A 27,287-nucleotide genomic window follows, 5' to 3' on the forward strand; every position below is an offset into this window, starting at 1 on the left:
GGGTGGAAATTCTGACAAAGGAAGAATGGTTAACAAACCACATTAAGGAGTTAAATGGTTTGCAGGCCTAGTATACAGGTGGGCCATGGATGGAAAGCATCAAATCAGCTGAGGCCGGAGCATACTAAGATGGAAACGACAATGCATCTACTCCAAATGACTGACAGCACACAAGGAAGTAAGACTGAGACACCAAGATATCGAGGGCAACGAACGGACTAACAAACTAGCAAGACAAGGTTCTGTTAGCCCCTTCGTAGGCCCGAACAGCATCTCCACTTTAGTAAAAAAAACAATTTTCCAGGAACATAATAATTGGGCCTGAGAAAAAACCGGGCAGAATTGGAGAAGAACAGAACTATGTAAACAGCCTAAGGAGATGATACCAGATCATGACGGCTCTAAAGTAAGGCGATTCTTAACAAAGAGCCGACAAATGATCAAAGACTTGGTGGGAATCCAAACTGAGTATAACTGCATAAAAAGGCATCTTACACCTTCTTGGTATAAGAGAAAATTCGTTTTTTCAGCGAAATTGCGCTGCTTGTGGAATCGCCTGAGAAAGAAAATTTTTGGAGCCGAAACCTTTAGGCTTATTTGTCACCGCTACTATTACTACTACTACTTCTACTACTAGTGTATACTGTGTTCCGGTTTGATTGTCATTGTACTTATTTATAAAGATAGAACTCTATATAAAAACTGCTTTAGATTGGTATTTTTGCAGAGAATTCCTTGGCGTGCTTAAACCAAGAATTGGGAGTATCTTTTAAGAGTTATTGGTTCTAGCTCTTTTTTAAATATAACACTATATTAACCTATATTTTTTGACAGCGATGAATTTATCAATTTTTTTCTCGTTAAAGTAATGTATTTACTTGAATTTTAATAGATGCTCTAAAAATTTTTTTGTCGGTAAAGAAATTCTTTATAAATACCGGTAGCTCTTGAACTTTCGGTAGTGTGGAACTTTGTGCCGGTTCCCCACTAAAACTTCCGCGCTTCGTGGTTCCAGATTGTTTCCTGTACTGCGGTCTGCTCTATTATGCAAGATAGATTATATTATATATTATAATCTATTATAAGTTGTCCAGTGGCGTAGTTCTTATCCTCTCTGGTGAAGGATTGGCTTCGCCCAGGACTCCTGGTCCGAGTGAATGCTTCTCAGCAGCATAATGTGAAAGTCATTTCTTTCTCTTCCTTACAACCTCTACATAGTCGCGTATCTACTTTCCCGAGTCTATGTAGGTGTTTTCTGCAGAGTGTATGACCTGTGAGCAGCCACCTTTTGCAGTAGTTGCCTGAAGTGGTTCAGTATGTTCTCATGCTTCCTGAAGGCCAGCTGCCCAGAAGTTATTTAGAAAATTGCAGCTTTGGAAGTTGTTACCAGTAGTTTTTATGCTCAAGTTCCAACCAATGTCTCATATCTCTTTACCAGGTTTTGTCGTTGACACAGTATGTTGGTTTAGGGTCTATGGCTCTGTTGGTAGCCCCCTTTACTGCAAGTTGGATTACCCTTCTTGCAGCATCATGGTTTCTGTTATTCTGTGGTAGGATTATCTTTGACTAGGTCCGCTAGAACCTCCCAGCAGTTTTGTACAGTCTTTGACTTAGGTACAACTCAAACTGTCCTCTTTGTTGCTGCCTGGTCTCTTATAATGAATATGAAGGGTCGGCCATCAGTTGGAAGCAAGTCTAGATTCGTAAGATGTTTGCCTGTAAGTCTGTCGCTTCCAAGCCCAGGCTCAGCGTGAGTTTCCTGTCCTGTTGTCCATCCTCTTCCTCTACCTCTACTCCTATCATGACCTTTGATCGTATGGCCGTAGTGTGCCATACTGAATTACTTATAATACGTTGATTAAAAATGCTACTTATAAAAACCTTATCCGAATAAATAATGTTGTTGTTAATATTGAGTTCATGTCGGGTTTGTCAGCATACCAATTGCAAAATACCATTTGCTTTTCAGCACCTCCGGGACCACATTCGCTTTATAAGGCTTAGGTTTATATATTTTTTGCTTTGTTGGATGTTTTTTCGATATACCTGCAGTAGTTTCATAATTTCTGCAAGAATCAGATGGATGTTCTTTAACATTTGCTAATACTACATTCTGAATGTATTAGCGTTTTCCTTTCTCATACATTTTATTTAAAAATTTTTTAAAAAAGACTCATGATTAATTAAGTTTCGTCTTTTAGCATGTCAAAAAATGAAGTTATGTGGTTGTCACCTTTTGGGATATATACAATAATATATTATAAATTTAGAAGTTTAAATGTGTAAATTGATTATTGAAAAAAAAATTACATAATATTATAAGTTAAATTAAATTCCTGTTACAACATATGTTGGATGTGGATATTGTACGTAACAAACAATCGTGACCTATTTTTCACTATTTTCAAATGCGTTTATTAATTTTAATATTTTTGTTAAACTTATTATTTTAAAATAAACGTCTATTACTCGAGGCAACAAATAAGTTGCCTAGATATAACAGCAATTATTGTTGATTGTCACGTCAAAATTCCATGCTAAGAAGAATGCCTTTATGTTAACTACCTTGAGCTTGATCTTATACATGGTATAAGCTCAAACTGCATTTCCATGACCAACGAATAATTTTAGGCTAAATATTATGTTCTTTACTTTTTAGTAGAAATCAAAGTGCTTAGTGTTATACATTATTTTAAAGAAGAAAAATAGACAGATTTATAGGCTAAAAAAATACAAGGCATTCCATTTAAAAAAGAACAATTGAGGGTCATAACTCAAAACAACACTTCTGTTTTTTCTAAACATGCCAATGATTTCTACCCAAAAATATCTGTGCAAAGCAGTTTCCAATTTTTTTCTATTTTCTGTGTCTCAGAGGTTATCTTTAAAAATATCTGAGATGTTCTGTAATTATAACCGAAATGGGACACGAGCATACTTTTAACTATTATTCACCTAACCAATGTCGTGTGTATCCTGGCCAGTTTCTTCATTTTTGATTAGCGGTTTTGTATCAAATACTGTGCAAAACCTACTATTTTTGCAACTATACTCTTTCACAAAAATATGATCTTTCTTAATGTTGACCGAAAGTATGCTCTGCGATGCCGACAAGCGTGAACGAGGCCTAACGATTGTAAACATATGCTCGACATAGGAAAAAAAGTAGTTATCAGCCTCTCACCTCTCAATCCAGCTCATGCATTTAGCTGCTGGCAAAAATAGGCATTTTAGGGTGACTTTACATAGTGAAAATTTGGCAGTAGTGACAGAATTGAGATTCATGACGTTAAGAGTTTAATAAACAAGCAGACTACCTTCCCTTTTTAATTTTTCAAATTCCACTCTACACTAGAACGGGCTAGTTTTAACCATTTCAAAATCCAATAAATATAGTATATCTTTTATCTGTCTGCATCTAATTTAGCTTGAATGAAGGTGAAGCTGCACTAAAGTGGCCTGGGCCGGTAATACGTGCCGACGGCACGAGTCGCCGGCCTCTTTTTACTAGCACTAATTAGGCCAAATGTCGCCAAAGATCAAAGAAATTTCTACGGCTTTCGCAGGCAACAGTCATTTTGTATACAAGGTGTTTGTCCATTCTCTTCGTTACTTTTAAAAAGTATCTGAATGTTAGTTTGTCTTGTATTACGGTTGTGTTATTATTGTGATATTTTTTTCTTAATAATGGTTAGTGAAAAAACCTAAAATATTCATGTGATTAAAAGCCAGGAAGCCAATTGAAACACCAAATGACGAAAAAACAAAACAGAAAGTTTTGAAAAAATGAAAATAAAACCTCTTCGAGATACATACTTACAAAAGAATGAGAGTTTAAATATACAATAATTCAAATAAGTTTATAGAGAAAACAGGTGAATGGATAAAAAGCATGCTCAGGTACTGACAGTTATATAGACTCGCTTAAGCTCACCTAGATATGAACGGTGCCTAATAATTTCAACTTTTCATATTGGGCGTGGTCCCTAAAAATTCTACATAGAAATAATAATAAGAATAACAATAAGCGGTAAAGAATACAACAATAATCATTAATACGAAAATAAACAAAACTATAGCAAAACTCAAAAAGCAAAAAATACATAAACGTAAAACAACCCTAACTCTTAATTTAAATGAATTAAATTACGACTTGGGGTTTTTACATATTACATTTACACTTATTACATAAGTCTATGTATGAAGGGGTCTAGATTAAGCTCATTGTGCTCTCCAGTAAATACAAACGAGTCCTTCCCACTTAAAAACTATCGGCAATAAATATATAATTAATATGCAAATTCTGGTAAACTTCAATGTCAGCCTTCAAAGCCAGTGAACGAAAAAATACTTTTTGAACGGCTTTAATTGTTTCCACATGATTAAAGTAAAAAGGTGACCATAAAGCAAGCCCAGAAAGAACAATTAAATTGAAGCATCTTGAAACAAGAGTTATGCACAACAAAACCAAGATTACCCATATCCTTATTGACAATCCTATCATAATGACGCACAAATATTAATTTACTGTCCAGTAATACGCAAGTCTCTAACAGTAGTAGCAAATTTGAGAACTAAGCCATTTATTGTGTAATGACTTACAGGTAATCTTAGAGAACGACTAAAACAAAATTAATTAAGTTCCAAACCATTATTTACTGACCATAAAAAAACACTAACAAAAACGACTTGTAAAAGTTACTCATTAATTGCGGATTTTATCACCTACAATTACAATAAGTCAAATTTAATTACAAGTAGAATTTTAGGTCGTCTGGAAATAATAAAAATTTCGGGTGACGTATAACACAACAAAGGTCATTAATAAATATAATGAATAAAATAGGTCCTGTGTGGGAGCCTTGATGTACACCAAAAAAGACCTAATTTTTTAAAGAAATTATGTAATATATACGCACCAATTAAATACGATTCGACAAAAATCCACTTTCTCAGACCCATCCCACGCAATTTCTGAATGAGACGTTCAGAAGTCAGTGTAAATGCTATCCAGCTGACCATGGTTCTCAAAAACTTCCCTATGCCTTTTGCCTATGTAGGCAAAAATGTTATGGTAGTTTTATCGTGTTGGTTGCTTGCTTACACCCCTGTAGTTCTATTCCCACCCTTATATATCTGAATCAAGAAAACTTATTTTACAGAATTCTGTAAAACATCAGTAAGAGATATGTTAATAGAATGAAAATCAAGGTTGTAACCAAAATTATAATTGGGAAATGTAATTTTATGTTGGTGACAAATGACGAGCACACAATTTAAATATATCCTTACCACCTTTAGCAAATCTGCCATTAAGTTGCATCCTATTGGAATTTGGTATTCGTAAGATGTTTACATGTCCCCAGAAGTTCTTCGAATTTTAGGTTACATCATGATTTATTTTAGTAATATAGAATTTATAGCAATTATCACTTAAAACCTTGCACCTACTTCTTGAAGTAGAAAATACTATGTATTTCACTTCAAGTTTGGACGTTTTATATTTTTTGTCTTTTGGTTCTCTATGATTAAATTTTGTAATTCAGGATTGAACCAGGGAGGAAATTTCGATGATTTATAATGCTTAACTGGAATAAACATTTCAAGAGCATAGTAGAGAACAATGTAAAAATTCCTATTAATAGCAGGTGTATAAAACATATTCATAATAAGTTAATTATTTTGTTGGGTTTTACGTCACTTTTATAATAAAAATCAATTTAAAAAATATTCATACGCTTAAATATTGAAAATAAGAAATGTCTTCTTTTTTTCAATATTTGAGCGTGTGAGATAGTATTTTCTATATTAATTTTTATTATAAAAGTAACGTAATACCCAACAAAAAAAGTAATTCAACAGAAATCATATTCAAGATTACTGTTATTATAAATAGGAAGTTCTAATTCATAAGCTAGGGGACGCTGTGTAATATTCGTAAATGCTTCGGACAATGTTTGAAAAAATAACTTTGTAAAAAATTGTAAAAATAAAAATTTGTTGATTGCAAACTATCTATACATAACTTGCCCTCAGCACTCATCAACCAAGTAGTATAGGGTAAATTAAAATCACTGCTATCTCAAACATAGTCTGAGCACAACCATTTTTAAAGATTACTTTGAAAAAAAATGGGTTTACTAGTACACAACTCTATTTAAATATTGTTCCCGTAAATCATATCATACCAAATAAATATCGATACATGTTTTTACACGTAACAAATACAGCCTTATCGGGTTTTACATATATCCCAATACAAAGTTTATTTAAACGACAAAACGCAAATAAACAAATCAACCTTGGCAAACATAAACCAATATATAACTCGTTACCGCTAGAATCGAGGGGCTGAAAATTTAAATTTATATAGCCACTTGAAAGCGCTGGAAATTTATACGGTTAGCAACTAAATTACGTCTAACTTGAGGTGCATCAAAGTTGCATTATTATATGAACTCAATTCAATTCTACTTTAATTCCTTTTTGTTTCATAATTTTTTCAATTGAATAGCTAGCTGTAAGTAAGCTAGTAACCGTTAATTCTCGAAGTAATCCATACAGTAGGCACTACTAGGAAATTGGCATTATCGAATAATACGCTTGCTACCGTCGTGATTATCCTAAAGCGGCCGCAACGCACGTTTGCGTATATCTTTGCATTGCATTTTTAAAAAACATTTAATTGGCCTTCACGGCCCATTTACGGACCTAATAAACATTACATTACATTGGACCCGACTAACGTATTAGGTACGTATACCGCCACAATATTGTCACGCTTAACCGGTTTAATGGGGGATTTTCATACGAATATTGTTATTGATTCCGAATCAATATCGTAGTGGATTTTATGCATTATTTAATTGCTATAACACTTTTTGAATTCTGATATACAGAAACTTCTCAGTAAATAATCTTTGTAGTTGGTTAATAATAATTAATACTTCGACTGCACACAAGAGGATTTATTCAAAATAATTTAATAAAAAAATTGACGCCTTTACACTCCATTAAAAAAACTTGAAGATTTCCTTGAAGTTAATTGATTATTGACGAGCGTCTGCTATTGTCTCAAAATCTAGTGATAATAATATAACTAATATGATTTTAACTTATTAATTATAACACTTAATAATTATACAGTAACCGCCTAAAGTTCCGCATAAATTCGATAAAAATTAGAGACATGATTTTTTGAGAAAACGCTGGGACCCGTCGATTTTTATTTTTGTGCTCTATTCTACTAACTGTTGACTGAGAAATAGGATGGTTTATGGGTATTTGGCATTGAACAGTTCACTTACTTCTTTTTGCGTGCGCATACCATCCCCGTATCCTAGCATCATCAAAATTTCAATTCTTTGGGTTTCCGTTAAATTAGCCATAATTTATTCTGATAAAAACTATTAATTTTCGAATTGACAGTGACATTCGAAAATGGAGATTCTTTACAAGTGCAACCATGGAAATAAAAACAATTGGCAGTATTTATAACATTATTTTTATCCTCGATTTTACCTTAATTTGTAAATAGACGTACTTATTTATTTTCTTGTTATTTAAATGTAAATATTTCAGAACCAGTTGAGTTTTGAGATAAGGTGTGTTATACGAAACTTGCTTGAAATTTCGCCTATATTTCATAAATGCAATAAAAAATATGCCATTCCATTTAAAAAAATGACCGATGACGTCATATATTTTTTTCTGTTCCACCCTGTATACAAAAATTTATGTGAAATAATGCGCAACTTAAAATAAAAATCGACGGGTCCGAGCGTTTTCTCAAAAAATCATGTCTCTAATTTTTATCGAATTTATGCAGAACTTTAGGCGGTCACTGTATAATTAACACTTAATTAATATAACTATATGAAAAGTTTCTCAGTAAATGGCTGCAACAAAACTAAACAGCCTTCAGAAACTTGCTTTTTTTATTTGAGAACAATATTAATAGCTACAAGGTGATTATCTGGCTTTGTTTAGATTCCTTACCGTTCTACCTACAAAACGAGACCCTAAGCATCACATAATCTGTATCATGAAACTGTCCTCTGGTATTATGCCAAAGATGGCACCATATATAAAAATCTTCATATCTAACCTGAAATTCTGTAAACATAACGCCAGCTAAGAAAAATATGTAAAAATAATAGCTGGAATAAGAAGACAGCGCTGGCACCTATGGTCAAACATCAAAGCTTAAACCATCAATTCTGTAACCAAACAAGCGTCGTTATTTTAGGTAGACAATATACACTCCTGAAATTTGTGTAAGGATAAATGCACACGCAATTTCCGCCACAAACAGCAACCGACACTCTTGCATATGACAAACAAAACTTAAATTGACTTAAATGGCTTTTTAAAGACAGGTAGACTAGCAAAAAATAGTAACTAATGTTAGTCGAGAATATGTAAATATCAATATTATTCCTTTTATGTGAAATATTAGGGAATTAATATTTGACGAATTATTCGCAACCTAATTTTTTAAGAAGATAATAAGTCTAGAAATACCAAGAAATTAAGTCTTCTCTAAATTTCTTGATATATATAAAATCCAATTTTAACGACTTTTAACGAAATCCATATTACATTCATGCAAACTTTTTAAACTGCTTATTTTAATTGGGTTTCCTTAAACACTAAAAGAAAAATTATATTTAATCGGATGCAAAGAACTCTATCATGGTGTTTCTATTCAGCCTTTAAATTGAAAAGTAATTGATAGTTAAATGGATTTGCTTTGATAAGAAAATTCTATCGATGAGTTGCTAAATTAGCTTTAATAGATTCAGGGAAAAGTGATTTGATTTAAATTTTCAAGGCATTAACCACTTTATTCGCTTCAACTTTTTGAGAATTTGGGTCAATTTGTTTTTCATTGAATGGAAAAAAGCAATTTTCCAGTCTCAATAAAGTTTGTTTTATGCTTCTTTTAAAATTTATATGGATTTACTGAATTACAAACTCTGTCTTATTTTAAACTCTTGGCTGTGACAGTTTGGTAATGTTTTGAGCCAACTTATGACAATCAAAGAGCCCTATATTGATTTGCTCCCTACATAATACAGTGAAAGCTCTCCTTGCCGACAGCTACTATAAGCGGACATCTCTTTTAACCGGACAAAGTTCCTGGAGCCGAATTTCAGCATATCATTTTCAATGTTAAATGCATTCCGATAAGCGGACGCTCTTATAAACGGACGCGGACACTACATTTTTCTGTATGTGATCAAAAAATCTCCCATAAGCGGACGCGAAACTCTAATACCCGGACGATTTTTAGTTCCGCTTATTGCAATGCACATAAAATTCGATAATTCCCCGAATTATATTAGGTGATTCCCCATTAACGCATTTCGTTGGCTAGCCAGTATGTAATCTTGTGGTTTATCTTCAGTTCAGGCAAATTCGTAGTTGATTGAGATATTTTATTATTGTAACTGTAAAATGGCACCAAAAAAAAAAGGATGCTCTCGTTAAAGGAAGGTGATGTTAATGTATTAGACAGAGAAAGTGTTTCAGTTCGTCATTCGGCAAAGAGGTTTAATATTGGGAAAACGCTAGTAGCTGAAATTGCCAAAAATAAGGAAGATATCAGGAGTAAATGGCAATCAGGAACTAATATAAAATCAAAAGAAGGATTTTTTAAAAAAGGAAGGTTTTGCTATAGACAAAACATGTTTTGAGTGGTTTGTGAAAGCTAGAAGTTAGAACATTCCAATCTCAGGGCCGTTAGTGAAAATGAAAGCTACAGAAATCGCCATTACTTTGGGCTATAATAATTTCAGTGCGTCCGACGGGTGGCTGCAAAAGTGGCGCAAGAGACATAGTGTAAGTTTCAAATGCATATCTGGCGAAGCTGCTACAGTAAATCAAGTTGATTTGTCACAATTTTTGGAGAAACTTTTTGTCCATGTTGCTTGGCTACAAACCAGAAAACGTGTACAACGCAGATGAAAGTGGACTTTTTTTTCGCGCATTGCCCGACAAAGCTCTGTCCCTTAAAGGAGAAACATGTGTGGGTGGAAAGTTGTCTAAAGATTTTTCTGTGCAAATATGGCCGGTGAAAAATGCGATTTGATTGTTATCGGGAAAGCGGCTCGTCCCCGTGCTTTAAAAAACGTTGCTATTAAGGATCTACCAGCGACTTGGAAATCTAACAAAAAGGCATGGGTGACCCGAGAAATCATGTCTGAGTGATTACAGGAATTCGACCGGAAAATGGGAATCCAAAAAAGGCAAGTTCTTTTATTTTTAGACGATGCATGCTCTCATCCTCGTGATCTGAAAATGAAAAATGTAAAAATTATGTTTTTACCGCCAAACACAACTTCAGTTTGTCAGCCCTTGGATCAAGGTATTATACAGAACTTTAAATGTTATTATCGGCATTTGATTTTAAAACATATTTTGATAAAAATTGACGATATCCAAAGCTTATCTGAGCTTACAAAGTCTATTAATGTGTTAGAAGCTTTGTATTTTGATAAAAACAGCATAAGATAAAGTAAATTTTGGCAAAGCTAGATTCAGAAAAAGTGGATGTAGCTCAGAATTTGCTGAGCAAAATTATCGATTAAGACGATCTGCCCTTAGCGACACTTGCTCAGTTACTGCGACATGCCAAACATTTAGGAGTAGCAGACCCCCAGAAAGTAGATGATTTCCTGGCCTAAAACAATAACATAACAACAGAAGAAAATGCCATTGACAACTTTTCGAATTTGGATGTAGAAAGCCCAGGCCAACTTGAATATGGTAGTCCAAACGACTCAGAAGAAGAAGTGGAACTGGTGGACTCACTAAGAGGTTCAAAAACTATAAATTCATATGGGGAAGCTCTAAATCATATTTCTATATTGAAAAAAATTGCTAAAGATGATTTCACTGCATTTCAACATTTAAAAAATTTAGAAAGTTATTACGAAAATTGTCTCCTTCAGCAAAAGATGGTAACATTTCGTCAGACAAACATTTTAAACTTTTTTCAAAAAGCTAAAGAATAATGTATTTTTTTTAAATTCTCGTACCATGTATTGAATTATTTATGTTTTTGTATGCGTATACATACATATAGATAATATATAGCATAAATACATACTTTAAAAATATGGCGAGTTTCTGTTTCATTTTCCTCATGATTATGTACTACCTCATTTTCTCATGGTTATATAGCCCGTTATTTATACTCTATACTCACATACTCTCTTTTAAACGGACACCTCCCATAAGCGGACAAAAGTTACGGAACCGTGAGTGTCCGCTTATGGGAGCTTTCACTGTATTACCAATCGCATAGTTTCAATAATTATTACAAGACAAATACGCATTAGAGGAGCCACCTAAGTACAAAACAAATAAGTGAAACATAGATTTATAATTTTGTCTTCATTTTCTTTTATTTCTCATTCAATCGCAGTCAAGTATTAACCAATTGTAAATATTAAATAAGAGCGTGTCAACTATGCTTATAAATCATCTGATGGGGTTCAATAACTTTTGAAACCAAAAGTTCTTCTTCTTCCTACAAAGCAAAAAATTCAAAAATGTACACATATTTTTATTATTAGGTACCTAGTTAAGCAAAGGGTCCTTAAAAATTAAAATAATAAAAAAGTTTTCAATATTTTAATAGAAAATAATTTATTTTAGACATAAAGAAATATTAAAAACAAACATTTTGCTTGCCTCGGGAAATCTGTACTTTTATTGGAATTCTTTTATTTTCTGACATTTATTTACTATCTGAAAATTGTCATTAAAGTAAAAATATTCTGAATATTTCTGCTTTTAATACCTAGGTGCTTTGCGGATTATTAATTGTAATTTGTTTAAGACGGTAATTTTTATAATGAGATGCAAGAATTAATGTAAAATAAAATGGTATGAATATTTCAGGTAAATATTGAGTATTTCTATTTTGTTTCTTTTTTCCTTCTTTATGAATCATTTACAATTCTTAGTATTATTAGCCTATTTGAGGAGCAACTTTTCAAAACGCATTTTGTCCAATTTGGGACAAAATTGAGCTTGAAGCGGATTTGCAAATTAATTATTGTGTTCTACAATCCTGTAAAAATGAAACGGCATTATGTCACTGTGTAACGACGTGCAAAGTATAGGGTTCACATCAAAATGCATTTTGTCCACAGATGTAGTCGAATCAAAACGCATTATGTTATATCGCCACTAGAACGCGCTGTCTCGAACAAAACAGCTAATATATAAAGCTAGTGTTGTGTTTTGTTTGTTATAACCTGCAATCCAGTAAGTTTCTGCAAGAACAGGTGTATATTGTCCAGTTACATTCTTTGAATAAAATATTTAGGAACTAGAAAGTGTAGATGCTGAAGTGCGTTATAATGGAAAACCTCGATAACAGTGTTATTGTGGGCAACTATAATAATGGGTCAAGGAAAAGGCAATGAAAAAAGACAAAAAGGGAAATGAATTATAAGAAGAGGTAAGTATTGCTCGTTTGTTACAATAAAAAATATTCACACCTATATACACTTATTTTTTTATAGATATCAAGATCCTGACCCTTTGTTGCTTAATTTTCAACCACCCTGCCTCCACAGAGAAGGAAAATTTAACTGTCTCAGTATTTCAAGAAGCATCCTAGCAAAAGCAAAGAGAAAAGTTTTTTATAAACCAGATAGGAAGGAGCAAGATAAAAGAGGATCCTTTTTAATAGATGTGGCTCAACCAAAACGCAACCGAGTTCGTGGTGAGGTGAGAAAAAATAAGCCACATCGCGTTGCAGTTAAATATTTCTTGATATCTACAGAAAAACAAAGACTACCTGTATGCTCCAAGTTCTTTGCTAAGTTGTTTGGGGTCGGTCAGCGAAGACTAAACACAATTGCTGACGGAATTTTATCTGGAATCGGGATCGTAGAGACACGAGAAGGGGATCATAAACTTCAGAAATTTTCTGCAAAAAGAAAGCAAGTGTACGAGTTCATTTCAAATTTGCGAGGTTGCGAAAGTCATCACGAAATAAAAGCCGTCGACTTCACTTGCATTCATCTTTGAACATAAATCGACTTTTTCACCTTTATAATACTACCGTTGAAGACGAGTTGAAAGTAAAAAAAACGTTTTTCGTAAAAATTTTTGAGACAAAGTTTAATCTAGGGTTTGGCTCTCCCGCTTCCGATACCTGTAGCTATTGCGCTAGACTTAAAAGTGAAATTCAGTCTTGTGAAAATGGTGTTATCAAAGAAGGTTTAATTTCAAACATCTTAATTCACAAAAAGAGAGCTAAAGCTTTCCATACTTTGATAAAGCAAACCCAGAAGCGAGCATAACGTACGTGTTTGACTTGCAACAAGTGCAAGCAATTCCCAAAGTCAGTATTGGTGAGGCTTTCTATTCCAGACAAATTTCATTTCACTCTTTTTGTGTGACTGATGTTGCAACTAAAAACACACATTTTTATGTCTGGAACGAGACACAAGATGCAAGAGGTGCTCAAGAAATTTCTTCAGCTTTGATAGACTTTTTAGAAAAAGTACATATTGAACATTCGGTAACGCAAATTAGGCTTTTTGCGGACGGCTGCGCAGGCCAAAACAAAAACCAACACGTCATCCATGCCTTAACATACTGGCTACATAAAAAGTCCACAAGAAACATAAAACAGATAGTAATATATTTCCCAGTTCGCGGCCACTCCTATTTACCTGCTGACAGGGTATTCGGTCGAGTTGAGAAACATCTACAAAAAACTGAAGAGGTGTTGAGCCCCAAGCTTATATCAAAATTTACCAACAATACGGAATTGTCAGGGTTTTAGGCGAATACTGGTTCCTTAAAAACTACAAAGAACTCAAAGAAATACTGAAAAAAATTGATGGAATTAGTGACATGAAAAGAAAATTTTTACAAAAAATTATAAAAAACAGCTACGTTGATATTACCATAAAACTTGAGCCCACCTATATGTTTGACGACGCTTCGAAGCACCCAATGGCAATAACAAAACGAGGCCAAACTTTGATAAGGGATATGCAGGATTGCTGTAACATACCACTGGTAAATAACATCAAAGAAGAAAAGAAAACTGATGTGCGAAAGCTGCTTTGTGCAAGATATGGACAAGACTGGGAATTTAAAGTCCCGCTTTCTTCGCTCTTGTTTTCTGATCATGCCTTAAACACCACGACGGAACCAGCAGCTGAAATTCCAGATCCTGCAGATGATGTAGGTGAAGAAAATCCCATGTGCGACTGCCTTGAAGAAGCAGGAACAAATTTGATTTTTTTTTCAAGTGGACTTTGTATGTTATTAACATTAGTATTATTTTGTAAGTTTGCATTTTTCGAAGAAATTAAAAAAAACATATTCCTGGTACTTAGTTGACATTTTATCCTGAAAGTCGAATAATTTCACTATCAACACCAGTTTTTTGTAAAACGAATAAATTGGAACAAACAGCATTATGTCCAATTTTGAACGAAACAAAACGAATTTTATACATTGTTACGAATCAACACGCATTAAGTCCAAACATTTTTTCGATTTTTCCAGATTTTCTAATAAATATTGATTAAACTGAGATAACTTAATGGGTTTTTATGTTAATTTCTATCAAAACAACTCTATGTTGTAAAAATATATAATAGGAGGGTTTAAAAGAAAATCGTTTTTCGTCAATACCCAAAAAAGTATTTTTTGGACAAAATGCGATTTGAAAAGTTGCTCCTCATTTGACAACTTCTGAAAGGAGATCTAAATCCAAAGCCATATTTTAGCGAGTAAGCGGCTATAAACGTCTCATTCGAGCGATCAAGTCATGACGTCAGCGTATAAGGCGCTTTTTAGCAGCGTTTGTTAGCATAGCGTAGAGTCAATCCAGATAAAAATGCAAAAGGAAAATCTAAAAACGGCGGCTGCAAAATTACTATAAAACATACGACTAAAGATACAAAAAGAAAACACAAAAATGTAAAGTGATTATTTGATAAATATATAAGGTGTTTTAAAAGTCATGGTCCAAACTGAAAGGAGAGGTAGAGGGAGATATGTTTAATCAAAATGAAACTATTTTATGAGACCTCTAATAAACTCGATATGCTAAAGTCAAAGGGAAGCTATTCAAACAATAATAAACAATAAATATTGATATCAATTTTTTTTTATATTTTTTTAGTTTTGATTAGTTTGTGTTTATTTCTGTGGAAAAAAAATATGAGGGAGGTTATGTTTACGCCAGTAACTTTTTTGTTTATTGTTTTTCCTCTTGGGCGAATGTATGCCCTTTATAAACGTTTGTAGGGCGAAATTAATTTGTATTTTGTTACGATCTAGATCTGATCCTAAAAATGTATGAGACCGGAGTCAGACTCAAAACTTTTGAAAATTTAGAGAAATGGGTGTTTTCATGGTTTAGGTCAGTCTTCAAAACGAATGCAATACCGATGAAAGGTATAGCTAATATTTATACTCTGATAGCTGTTAGACATGACGTCATTCGAGAGCAACCATATGATGACGTAACGCCTAAGATATCGTAAGGCAACCGAGTAAGGCGCTTACTCGCTAAAATATGGCTCAAATGGATCATTGTTAATTGGTCAATGTCATTGCAGAAAAATTTAAACTAGTTTTAGATAAGCATCCTAACTCATAACAAATGACGCATAAATCAACAGAAATGTGTCCTATCAAACGTCTGGGTTAAATACCCACCATATCAGTTCCACACCCATAAAAAGCGAACAATAACGGCACTGTATATGGAAGCCCGAAATTAATCATACTGTGGCTTTCTGCTGAACTCGATCTTTATTATTCTTTCGCACAATGCTGCAAGATAAGAAGGAAGGTCTTCAAATAGCAAAATGTTAGATTCGCATGACCCAAGTTTGACCGTAATCCGTCCGTAATTGCGGGTACACATCCGCCGTCGGGCGTAAAGTGTGAATCGTAAAATTCGTCTATTAACATTAATGCCTTCAACGTGTCTCGGCTTTGACCCTGAAGCCTTTTCCGACTCTATTTTGGTTTATGGTGTTATTTAATGATCCTCTCTCATTATTATTTATTTTATGTTGCCTCGTTAAACATTACAAAAACGTTATTAGGATATCTTCAAAGTAAGAACACAGTTTATGGCCAATTTAAATCCTATGTTTGGTTTCTTTTAAATGGGCGCAGGCAATCAAAAAATATAGTTTTCCTACTAAATTATAAAGAAACATCATCATATGTTATAAAAAGGCACTTCGCAATCGGATTTAATGATCTCCCAAGTACTGGAATTATAAGCATATGTTTATAGAGCAGGCCAGTAAGCAAAAAATAGAATCACAAATAAATCTAAAAAACTCAGACAAAAAAAATCAATTCGCTTCGTTTCCACGAATAAATTACTTTTTCGTTAAAAGCAATTTTACCTTTCTTTTTCAAATTAAATACTTTGAAGCAGGTTTTACACCTTTTTAGTTTAATTGCTGTTAGGCACACTTGAAAGCTACATTTTAACTAAAAAGATTTAAAAGAATCTGGATTTCTCTCTTAGAGTTAAAGAAAAGAGATTACAATATAAAAAAATAAATAAAAGAAGGAAAATTTAGAGAAGCATTAAAGTAGGGCTATCGAGACTATTAAAAGTCTGATTGAATCTATTGTAAAATTATTCGTCTAAGTCATACTGTTATAATGGTATAGCTATGTCAGAATGGTCTATTACTCCAATGTTTTCATTTTAGCACTTAGCACTAACACATTAAAATATGTTCAATAGCACGCAAAATGTGTATTTTTTTCAACAAAACGAGACAAACAAATTAGGTAGTAATTTAAATTTTACCATTACCTTCCATTGAATGGCATTAAGTATTTTTTTATTTTCAGATTTATTATAATCTTCGTAACTATAAAAGTTGATCTTACTATCCAATCTTAATCTCTCGGGCTTATGTCTAAAACACGTCAATTCTTTCATTGATAAAAAACATATAAATAAAGTGCCAAGGTTTTCTGTGCCATTAGATATATAAAAACCATTTAAATATTTCTTCAATATTCCTAGTTTTAAATTTAAGGACCGCAACTATCGAGATGTTATTATTGTCATTGATGCTTAATTTACCAAGTAAAGAACAGCTTGAACAGCTTCCGTTCTTGTAGGTGCCTAATTGATATTAACTCAGCTTGATAAGCAACTTCGGTAACTTCTTTCTTTGGACAAAATCTTCAAATCAATCAAACACCCAGAAAACTTTCGAGCTCGCCTCATTTTTAATTTAAATTAGACTTTAGAATATAAAGAAACAGTTCTCCTTTCTCAAGGTACAGATCGAAAACCTGTGAATATATAAAAAGAGCTAATGACTACAAATAAAAAAGTATATTGTAGGCGCCGGATGTAAAGAAAATGTTTTTAAGTACTAGTAATCGATAATGTAAGAAATTTGGAAGTTTCTGAACTCTTGAGATAACAAGAAAATTAAAAATTATAAGCCTAAAAGTATTCCCATCAGCTGAATTACCAAATTTTTTAAGAAATCATCTGGCATCTTGTCTCGGTTCTATGATAAATAATATTCTTACTTTTGTTGAATTTATTATATTATTTTAAGATAGTAGTCAGGTACACGCTATCTATACTGACTTTTCAACGGCGTTTGACCGTGTAAATCACGAAACTTTGTTTAAAAAAGTTATATTATTGTATAATTGGCTGGGAAGTTACTTAACAAATCATAGGCAGATTGTCAGATTTGTAATTATAATTTTTGATCGAATGATTTCATGATACGCTCTGAATTTGCTCAAAGATCTCGACCCCAACTTGAGATCTTGCTTTAATTTAATATGTATATCAACTTTGTTATGGGTTCTATTTACATAACGACTTTTTTTATTTGTAGAAGATATTAAGTTTTTTTGTAGGGTTACAAAGGCTGATTGCGTTAACCTTGAACTGGAATTGAATAGACTTGCAGCTGGTTGTGTCAACAACACTAGGGTCTACTGACACTATAAAAAGTGTCACTCCATGATTTTTCGTCATGCTGCAAATCGTATAAATTATGACTAACATATTAATGACAGTTTTTTTGGGGTGTTGACTAGCTTGAGGGACCTGATTTTGGATTCCAAACTCAGTTTTTCTCCCATAGTATGGCTACTCTTTCAAAGTCCCTAAAAATGCTAGATTTCATAAGAAGATGCACAAAAGACTTTAAAAGAATACATTCTATTAAGCTGCTCTACTGCACGATAGTTCATTCTCATCTTGAATATGGTACCTGTATACCACTATACCAACTATAATAAACTAATTGAGCAGGTTAAACCGAGTTCCTGAGGTACATTGCTCTTAAGAAAAACGTTCTACCTCCTATAATTTATCATGAATTTGAGTCTGATCCAAAACTACTTTAGAAGTACTCGTAGGATCATGACAAGCGAATATTTCAATATATTTTACATTCTCAGAGTTCTTGTCCTGACTGTTTTACTTATCGAAATGAATATCTTAAACTGTTAAGAAATAGTATGTTATAGACTTCTGTGTAACTTGTATTTCTCGAATGATTTAATAATAAATTATATTGATGCTCCCGTTATTGATTGTAATATAAATAGTTGATATTATTGTATTTTTTTGTTCTCGCTAGGGTTTTGTTAGATTTTTTAAATATTTTACCTAATTTTTCTCTTAATTTAATTGTACACTGTGTTTAATATCGGTTGATAAATAAAGAAAAAAATGAACTGTTTAGAGATTAGTTAGAGTTTGAGATAAGCCATCCTATCAGATAAATTTAATAAAGTATCAGGAAAAAGTTGAAGATTCTAAATTAAGTGATCTGCTTGAATAGAAAGAATGTGATAGCCAAAGCATAGGAGTATCTGGAGGTTATTTCGATCACTTATATTACGCACTATTTTCAGAAAATTTGATTTAACTGAACGACAAATTTTCTCCATGATTCATTGATGCAACATTCTACGCAAGAATAATTACGATTGTCATTATTGAATGTCAAAATTGATAATCATGGTTTACATTTAAAGGGTGTTTTTTTTAGAGGCGGAGAACTTTAAATTGAAATTAAACACAAAATATTTTATTAATATGAACGAATTTGCTGTTATATTAAATAATTTTTTTGGCATTAATTTTTAAAAATGATTTCGGGCATGTGACCCCCACGGCTGGCGCGTACGTAGCGTAATCTAGAGGTCCAATTTTCACGTTTATGTATGGCTCACCGTTTACTGTAACGTTCCGACCATCAGCATTTCTGAAGACGTAAGGACCAATGAGTCCACCGGCCCATAAAGCGCACCAAACGGTTAGTTTTTCTGGATGTAACGGTTTTTCGCCAATAGCTCGTGGATTCTCATCCCCCCAAATTCGGCAATTCTGTTTTCATAGCCATTTAACCAAAAGTGTGGTTTATCACTGAACAAAATTTTCATATGAAATCGTGGATCAACAGCAATCTTTCCTTCCGCCCATTCAGCTAAGGTACGGCGTAAAAAATGGTCCTGGGGTTTCAACTCATGGACAAGTTGAATTTTATATGCTCGCAATCCGAGATCTTTGCGGAAAATTTTCCATAAAGTGGATGGACATAAGTTCACTTGTTGAGAACGACGACGAATTGACACATTTGGATCAATATCAACACTATGCTGCACAGCAGCTATCGCTTGTTGCGTGCGCACTGTACGGCGTCTTACGGGATGCGTATTGTTGACTAGAGAAGTATTGCGAAAACGATCAACAGTTTCTCAAATTAATCTCTCTGAAGGCCGATTATGAGCACCATAAAACTCACGTAATGCCCGATGTGTTTCTCGAATAGAACCATGTCTTGCAAAATAAATTTAAACAATTTGGAAACGTTGCTCCGGCATGAGTCATTGCCAAACCAAACTTATCTAAAAATAACCCAGAACTGTCAGGTCGGCTGTTATAAAAAACAGTGTTGCCAAATGAAAGTTCTCCGCCTCTAAAAAACACCCTTTACTATGGAACAAATATTACCAGAAGACCTTTTATTTATAAAACAATGTAAAAGTAAAGTTCTTCTAAAAGTAGAAGTTCAGGTAAATTGGCTTACGTAAACTAACTAGCAGGATTAAATGATCAGTCAGTATAATTTATTTAGTAAATTTTTTATTACATCGATTACCAGTTTTCTTAATGTTGCTTAATAAGAAGGTTCAAAATTTTACAAGTTTTGAATCATTAATGAAGAAGCTTTTAAAGACCGGTTAAAGTTAGGTAGTCATCAAGTTTTAAGAGCATAGTTAAAAACTAGTTAATATTAATTGTAAAAATACTTGCTTACTATCATAGTTGCAACATAAGTAGTTGTTGGTGCTGTCATAAAAAGAACCATACTCGACTTCAAAAGTATCAACAGGGCTAAGAAAATATATTTTGATTTGAATACTAACAGTTTTAGCATTGTATAATAAAAAAATGGAATAGGCCATTTAGTTTAATTTATCTGTTTTGTTGTGTATTCAATGTCAAAGTATTATGCATAATTGAGCAAATGAAATGGTATTTTTTTAAAGGAATATATATTTAAATAAAAACGTAACGCCCAACAAAATACAAAGTAACTTATTATAAATTCGACACAAAAATATAGATTTTACTTAAAAATTATGTAAAACGTCTGTAAAAAACTTTGAGATTATAAATGGACAAAGCATACACTAGAAAATTTTAATAATATTCAAAAAGATGTTAGAGGATCCCCGCTTATCGGTCTTTACAAAAGATCATCAACTATTTAATAGTCACCAAGAAGTTGAAAATTGATATTAAAAACCGAAATCTAATACGTTGATGTATATTAAGTTTCTACATCAACCAGAGTAATGACCCAATGAGTTTACCCAATCTATCGACCTCTCTCAAGATGAAGATTTTTAGCGATATAGAAACTACATATAAATTGGAGCGCTTGGGGTAGCAAGGTACATAAGCCACATTTTTGAAAAAAACGACTTTAAAGGAGATAAGTTTTTTTCATGTCAAAATAAAACTAAACTTTCTGTTATTAATAAAATACATTCAAAAATAGTACTAGGTAAGTAACTCTTTGTACAAAATAAGTTTTAGAAATTCTTTGGTTATGATAAGAAACACTCAAGTTTAAAAATATTATTTAGCACGTTTTTGATTATCAATAGTCTTTAAAATTACTTACCGTGGCGAACAAATCTATAGAAAATTTTTTTAAATATAAACAAAAAAACTACTATTCATTCAATTTTTTTCTGCAAAACTAGCTATGGATATTCTGGGTTTTTGATGTTTCTTTTTCTAATTTCGTTTAAAATTTTATCGAAAAATTCTCTATAGGGTTCAAATCAGGTGATCGGGAAGGCTAATCCAATACTTGCATTTTTTCAGATGGCATCCAATATGTAGGTATGTAATTGTTAGCTTCTGTTTATTTAAATTTATCAATTTTATACAAATTGGTTATTGGACACCCCAAGCATTCTTTTTTGAGGTTTTTGGGAGACACATGCTCACCTAAAATTACTGCAAAAAGAGGCATAAGTCACAATTTTGTTTACAACCCATTATTTTAGATTCAAGCTCACTATCAGTTGGATAGTAGTCTCTGACAACAAAATAATTTGGGTTTTTATTAAATTACTTTGCATTTAATACAATACAATACAATATATTACGGAAATTTTCACAAATACACAATCCAATTTATAGACACAATTTAAAAGTTATAATATAATTCATAGTACTAACTATAGATATTTTAACAGAAATTAATGTGATTCTTATTTTTCATATTATCTCAATTAAACAATGAATAATTTCACTAGACCACAAATTAGGCCTGTGTTAAAAAATTTTTATTTTCTACATTTATACAAAGACAAAAAAAAAGTTTTTGTTTCTTTTGTAAGTAAATAAATATGTTATTCTACTATAAGGAGCAGAGTAGCGGAGGAGGCACAAGCAATAACTAGGAGGAAATTAAAAATTCAAACAAAATTGCAAAATAAGTGAATCGACTTTCAGGGGATTATATTTTATGACAAATGGCAACTACGTAAACTGATAATCAAAAATAATTAACAAATGCACTTTAAATTACTTTCTCAATAACTTTTTAAAACTATTATAATTTCGTGTAATAATTTGTGTTAGTTCAATATTTGCATTTTTTTGGTTATGACTTCTCTCAATTTTTGTTTTCAAATTTTGCGGTAAAATCTTAAGAATTTTCGGAAGCCAAAATTATATATGTCTTTGCAAATGAGATTTGTTAAAAAAATATGATTGTATTTCATTATTTCTTTTAGAACGGGTGCTATAATGATGATCAAGCTCAGTGAAAATATGTTTTATTTTTTTGTAGAAATAAAGACTTGTACTTACAAATAATCCTCTTAGGTTTAAAACATTAAATTCAGAATAAAGATTAATAGTAGGATACTGGATATTTTTATACATATAGAATTATCTTTAAGATTTTGTTTTGGCACACCTTTAAAATCTGAAATGCAGTTTCGCGAAGACCACCCCAAATTGGTAAACACTATCTTAAAATAGACTCTACAAGGGAATTATAAACTATTTTTATTGTTTTTCCATTTAGTATGTTTCGAAGCTGGTAAAATTTTTAATATAGTTTTCGAAGATTTTTCGCCGTTTCGATAGCATGCTCATTCCAGCGAAGATGGATGTTCATCAATATATAAGCCTAAATACTTAATTTTATTCGTTTTCTGTATACTTGGACAGGTACAAGAAGTATTTAATAAATTACAGGTTGTGGCATGAATTTTAATATTAGAATGTTTGGGTTGATCGGCAGCCGTTAATGAAAATTCTATAAATTTAGTTTTTACAACGTTTAGGCTTATTTTATTGCTACTTATTCATTTTTGTAAAAGGCCTTGTTCAGCTTTCAAAAATACATTTTTCCAATTGTTGTCTGTAAATGTCACTGCAGTGTCATCGGCAAAGCAAATAATTGAATCATTCTTCAGCAATTGTCCCAATTCATTAATATAAACTAAAAATAAAACTGGTCCCAGGACTGTGCCTTGAGGTACTCCAGTGCTAATGACCGTTCCGCTACCTAATGTATCATTACATCGTATTTTTTGGATATGATTTTCCGTAATAATCGGATCTTTAAAATCCAGTTAAATGATTAAAAAATCTCGATTTTCAGTAAAATATGGCTTATGTACCTTATTGCCCCAAGCCACTCAATTAAACCCATCTGTTCCGGCAAGCCAGTAATCACAAGTAAATAAAAAAATTGTTTAGGACTTCTCATCTTTTCTTTGATATCTCAAAATCTTTTGTAAAAATTCTTTTTCCTTCTCTATTAGGACTTATATTTTTTGTCCATAAAACTGCTTAGTTTTAAAATTTCCATAATTGTGCGAATTAACATAACCGCATTAAGGCAAACAATTTATAAAAGCGTAAGTAATATTTTTATTATTATTCTGGTTTGTTGGTACATAATGTTACAATCTATGTGGTAATTAAATTATTTCTTTACCTTGGAAAAGTCATTATAACTTTGTCGCTTGAACAAATTGTTTTCTCGTGTAGCCATTTGCGTATTTATGCTAAAGATTAATTTTTTGCCGTAAAAACTTTTAAAGTTTCCCATGATGTTGCGCATTACGCTCATAAATTTTTATTATGTTTATATATGCGTAAAACCGGATACCGAAGTTATATAATGGACTGGAATATTTGATATTCAATTATTCATGGTTTCGCAGTTAAATATAGAATAACATTTTGTATAACACGCGATATAACTGATATATGCACATGTGGTTTGGTCATTTTTAATTAGCGTTATAGTGCCGATAAGTTATTAAATTTCTTCTATTATTGCTCTCTAGTCACGCAAATTATTTAAATATTACATGGGAGCATTGTTTAGTGAAGAACGAAATATTTGTTCAGCAGACCACATAATTTATTTTGTGTTTTTCCGTTTTTTTTAATGTTAATAACAAGACATTTGTTGCGCCTTACTATTATAGGATTTTTATATTATTTTGAGGTTCATTAACAACATCTTCGACTTTTTGAATTAGGTATTTAAGCTCCTCATTTACCACGGAAACTAAATTGCACAGATAAATCCAGTAAATTCGTGTGGCTTAAATGGAAGTTATACTCCTTTTTATGATGAGAAAAAGCAAATGAATAAGAAGTAATATGAACCATATGGGACCCTAAAGCAATCTAAGAAGATCGATGAGTTTTGGACTTATTCCAATAATGTTCTTTTCGACAGCGACTTCTGAAGGCGACTTCTATTTTAATAAAGAAGTAGACACAATGGACCATTGATAAGGGTGGACACTGCAAAGACTTCCTTTACAAACATTTTATAAGGAGTGGAGTGGGAAGAACGTATATACTAAATAGGTAAAACTAATTTAAACGCTTGAAAAATGATTTAATTCGGTAAAGTACAAAAAAAAAACGTTACAAAATTTTAAAAAATATTGTCTACTTAAAAGTTAATAAATACTATTAATAATAATAATAGTATTTTACAGTACCTTTTGCTGTCCAATCAACAGAGGTAAAGTCCAATTCAGAGATCTATTAGATCTTTGTTGTGTCGCAGATGCCTCACTAAATAGTCCGTGCGCCTATATCGTATTTATTATCGCATGATATATATGTTTAAATGGCAAAATTTTATATAATTTATCTAACAAATCATTTTAAATATCCGTAAAACCCCATGTTTTACACAATTTGTTATTTTTTTTCGAAAATTTCTATTTTAAGAAAGAAAATAATATCAAAAAATTGACCCCGGACTAAAATCCAAGCATCTTACAAAACAAGCACCTCAAGCACTCACAGACTTCTCACCTCTTTTTAGCCAGTTTATTAAACAAAGATAAAATACCTGCGTTCTGGCGATTCCCACTTTAGGATGTGCAAGTGATTGTGTATCTCTCTCTATCCCACTGATTTTGAGAATTACGGGGCCGTATCCAGATAAATTTTTGGGCTGTTTTTGTATTACCTTTGTCGTGTTTTTAAAGAGATCTTTAAGGGTGGGTCTATTGCCTCTAAAAAAGTTCTGTTAGATGGGTATATCACCTTTACTAGTTGGGAGGGGGTCATGTGGTTATTATTATTTGATGGGTTTTGCCGGTTTTGATATTTACACGTTTATAAAAGTGGAGAATTTAGAATTTGGTCTGAATTCGTTTAATTTTTTTCCAGTTTTTACTGTGAGGAAAAGTGTTTTCTTATTTGTGTTTGTGGATTTGTTTTGGTATTATACCTAAAGGCCTTAAAATGTTTCGACTCTGGGAAAATAGGCAGGAAAATTTTGCAAATGAAGAGGAAAGTGTTTGTGTGGGCTTATGGAGACCGTGGGTGCACAAGTGGACAGTGATTTAGAGTCACATAGTTCTGATAGTTCATTTTCTAGTGTTGAGGACGCAGAGGAAGAATCAAGGAAAGTAGAAGCTACAGGGGAAAATCAAGCAGTTTTAAAACGTAATTGTTTAAGTACAGACGCCAAACAAATTTGTTTAAATGTCTATGCTAATCTAAGGAATGATTTTACGTACTTAAATCTCACCTTTAAATTAAATATATTCTTGACATTAACTATCCTAAATTTCTAACTTTATAAAACTAAACCCAAATATCCCGAATAATAAAATTTCAAATACAAATAAATTTTAATTCCGGACCTGTGCAACTTTTCACGCTTGAGTGGCTGGGACTGAGGTCAGACGTCTAACAAAATAGTACGCGGGCGTCTGTAGTCAAATTTTACGAATCAAATGTATAAAATTTAAAAAATTTATTTATTTAATGAATATTACTTTATCGTCAATTGAAAATAGGGCAATGAGAACAATATTGAGATGTAACCGCTATACTCCTATTAAATAAATGTCTTAAATATGTTGACCGTCCATCAACGAATTATGTTTAATGTTAATGTATTTATATTTGAGTTGAAGAAAAGCCTTTTACCTAATTATATATGAGATAAGTTAGTGCTATTTCGTGATGTCCATAATTATAATACTAGGAATTGTACTGATTTTATTTTCGCTCATAAGTGTAACACCGTTCAAATGCTTAATTCCGTGCTCTATAAAGGTTTGCTCTAATTTAATAAATTGCCTAATGACTTAAAAATCTGTAATAATATAAATAGTTTTAAACGATTATTAAGACTACATATTTTAAAATTGTATTATTAGGCCCATGTTTTGTTTTTTATATTTAATTTTTATCGTTTTAACCTCTTTGTATTTTATATGTAGCAATTTCCTAAATAAAGTTTTTTATTATTATTATTATTATGGTGTAAGTTTGTAGTAGAGGAATGACTGTTGTTGATTCGATGTCAAGTTTTTTTAACAAATCGTAGCTGCTGTTTTCGTAATTCTAGATATTCAGAATTACTTGCAGTACCAGGCACTCCATAACAAGCCTGTTATGATCCTCTACTATTTATCGTATATACGATTATCAGCCTAATTAAATATTTTAAAGTACCAATATTTGCTGATATTGTGAAGCTATATAAATACATTTAAGAGTATAAAGATATAGTTTAATGATTTATTTATGTGGTCATTCGTTAATAAATTGTAATTTTAATTGTAATACTAGCAATAATATTGATTTCTTTGGCATCAGCAGCTTTTGGACGAGTTTTAGAAATAAGCTTTGATTAAGATTTTCTATTATTTTATCTTCCAGATGTCCGAGTAAATTATAAATCTTTATCTGCTTAGACGAAATATAAAATATATTTATTAAAGTTATTGGTTTCTGTTTAACCTCTTATCTTCTCGTTTATATTATCTTTTTTCAAGGTTTTTTATTATTTTTTTGTTATATATGGAACATTTTATAATACGTTAAGTACCTCGAAAGAACTAAAAATGAAAAAATTGAATCATTTTATACGCCTTTAAGGGTGTTATTTGGTACTTTTTACACATTTCAGAACAAAATTCTTCATTTTCTTCAAACTCATAGCATATTTTATCCTATAAATAGAATTTAAAATCTTTTTTTCTTCCATATTTATTTTTGGTTTTACTATCTAAAATAATTTTTTTTTAATACTACTTGAATTAGCCAAAAGAACCAAGAAATAACTTAATACACGTTTAATTTCTGCAGGCACTAAAGTATAATTTTAATTTTTTCAGGTGTTTTCATCATTAAAATCAAAGGATTATTTTTTTCTCATCATTTTCAATAAGTATTCAAATAT

General features: G+C 31.9%; 1 protein-coding gene across 6 annotated transcripts in view; it reads right to left on the minus strand.

Moving 5' to 3' along the window:
- Positions 1-27,287, minus strand: part of LOC126750268 (alpha-1,3-mannosyl-glycoprotein 4-beta-N-acetylglucosaminyltransferase B) — a 168,156-nt gene that overhangs the window by 98,381 nt on the left and 42,488 nt on the right. The window contains exon 1 of one of the 6 annotated variants that reach the window (XM_050459830.1): positions 24,936-26,775. The exons of 4 other annotated variants lie outside the window; for them this stretch is intronic. The gene's annotated coding sequence lies outside the window, so the exon portion shown is untranslated. Of the gene's footprint in view, positions 1-4,919; positions 5,318-24,935; positions 26,776-27,287 lie in introns of those variants that run through there. One more of the 6 variants, XM_050459831.1, reaches the window with a different exon arrangement.

Source organism: Anthonomus grandis, chromosome 2 (genome assembly GCF_022605725.1).
Source record: "Anthonomus grandis grandis chromosome 2, icAntGran1.3, whole genome shotgun sequence".
Classification (NCBI taxonomy): domain Eukaryota; kingdom Metazoa; phylum Arthropoda; class Insecta; order Coleoptera; family Curculionidae; genus Anthonomus; species Anthonomus grandis.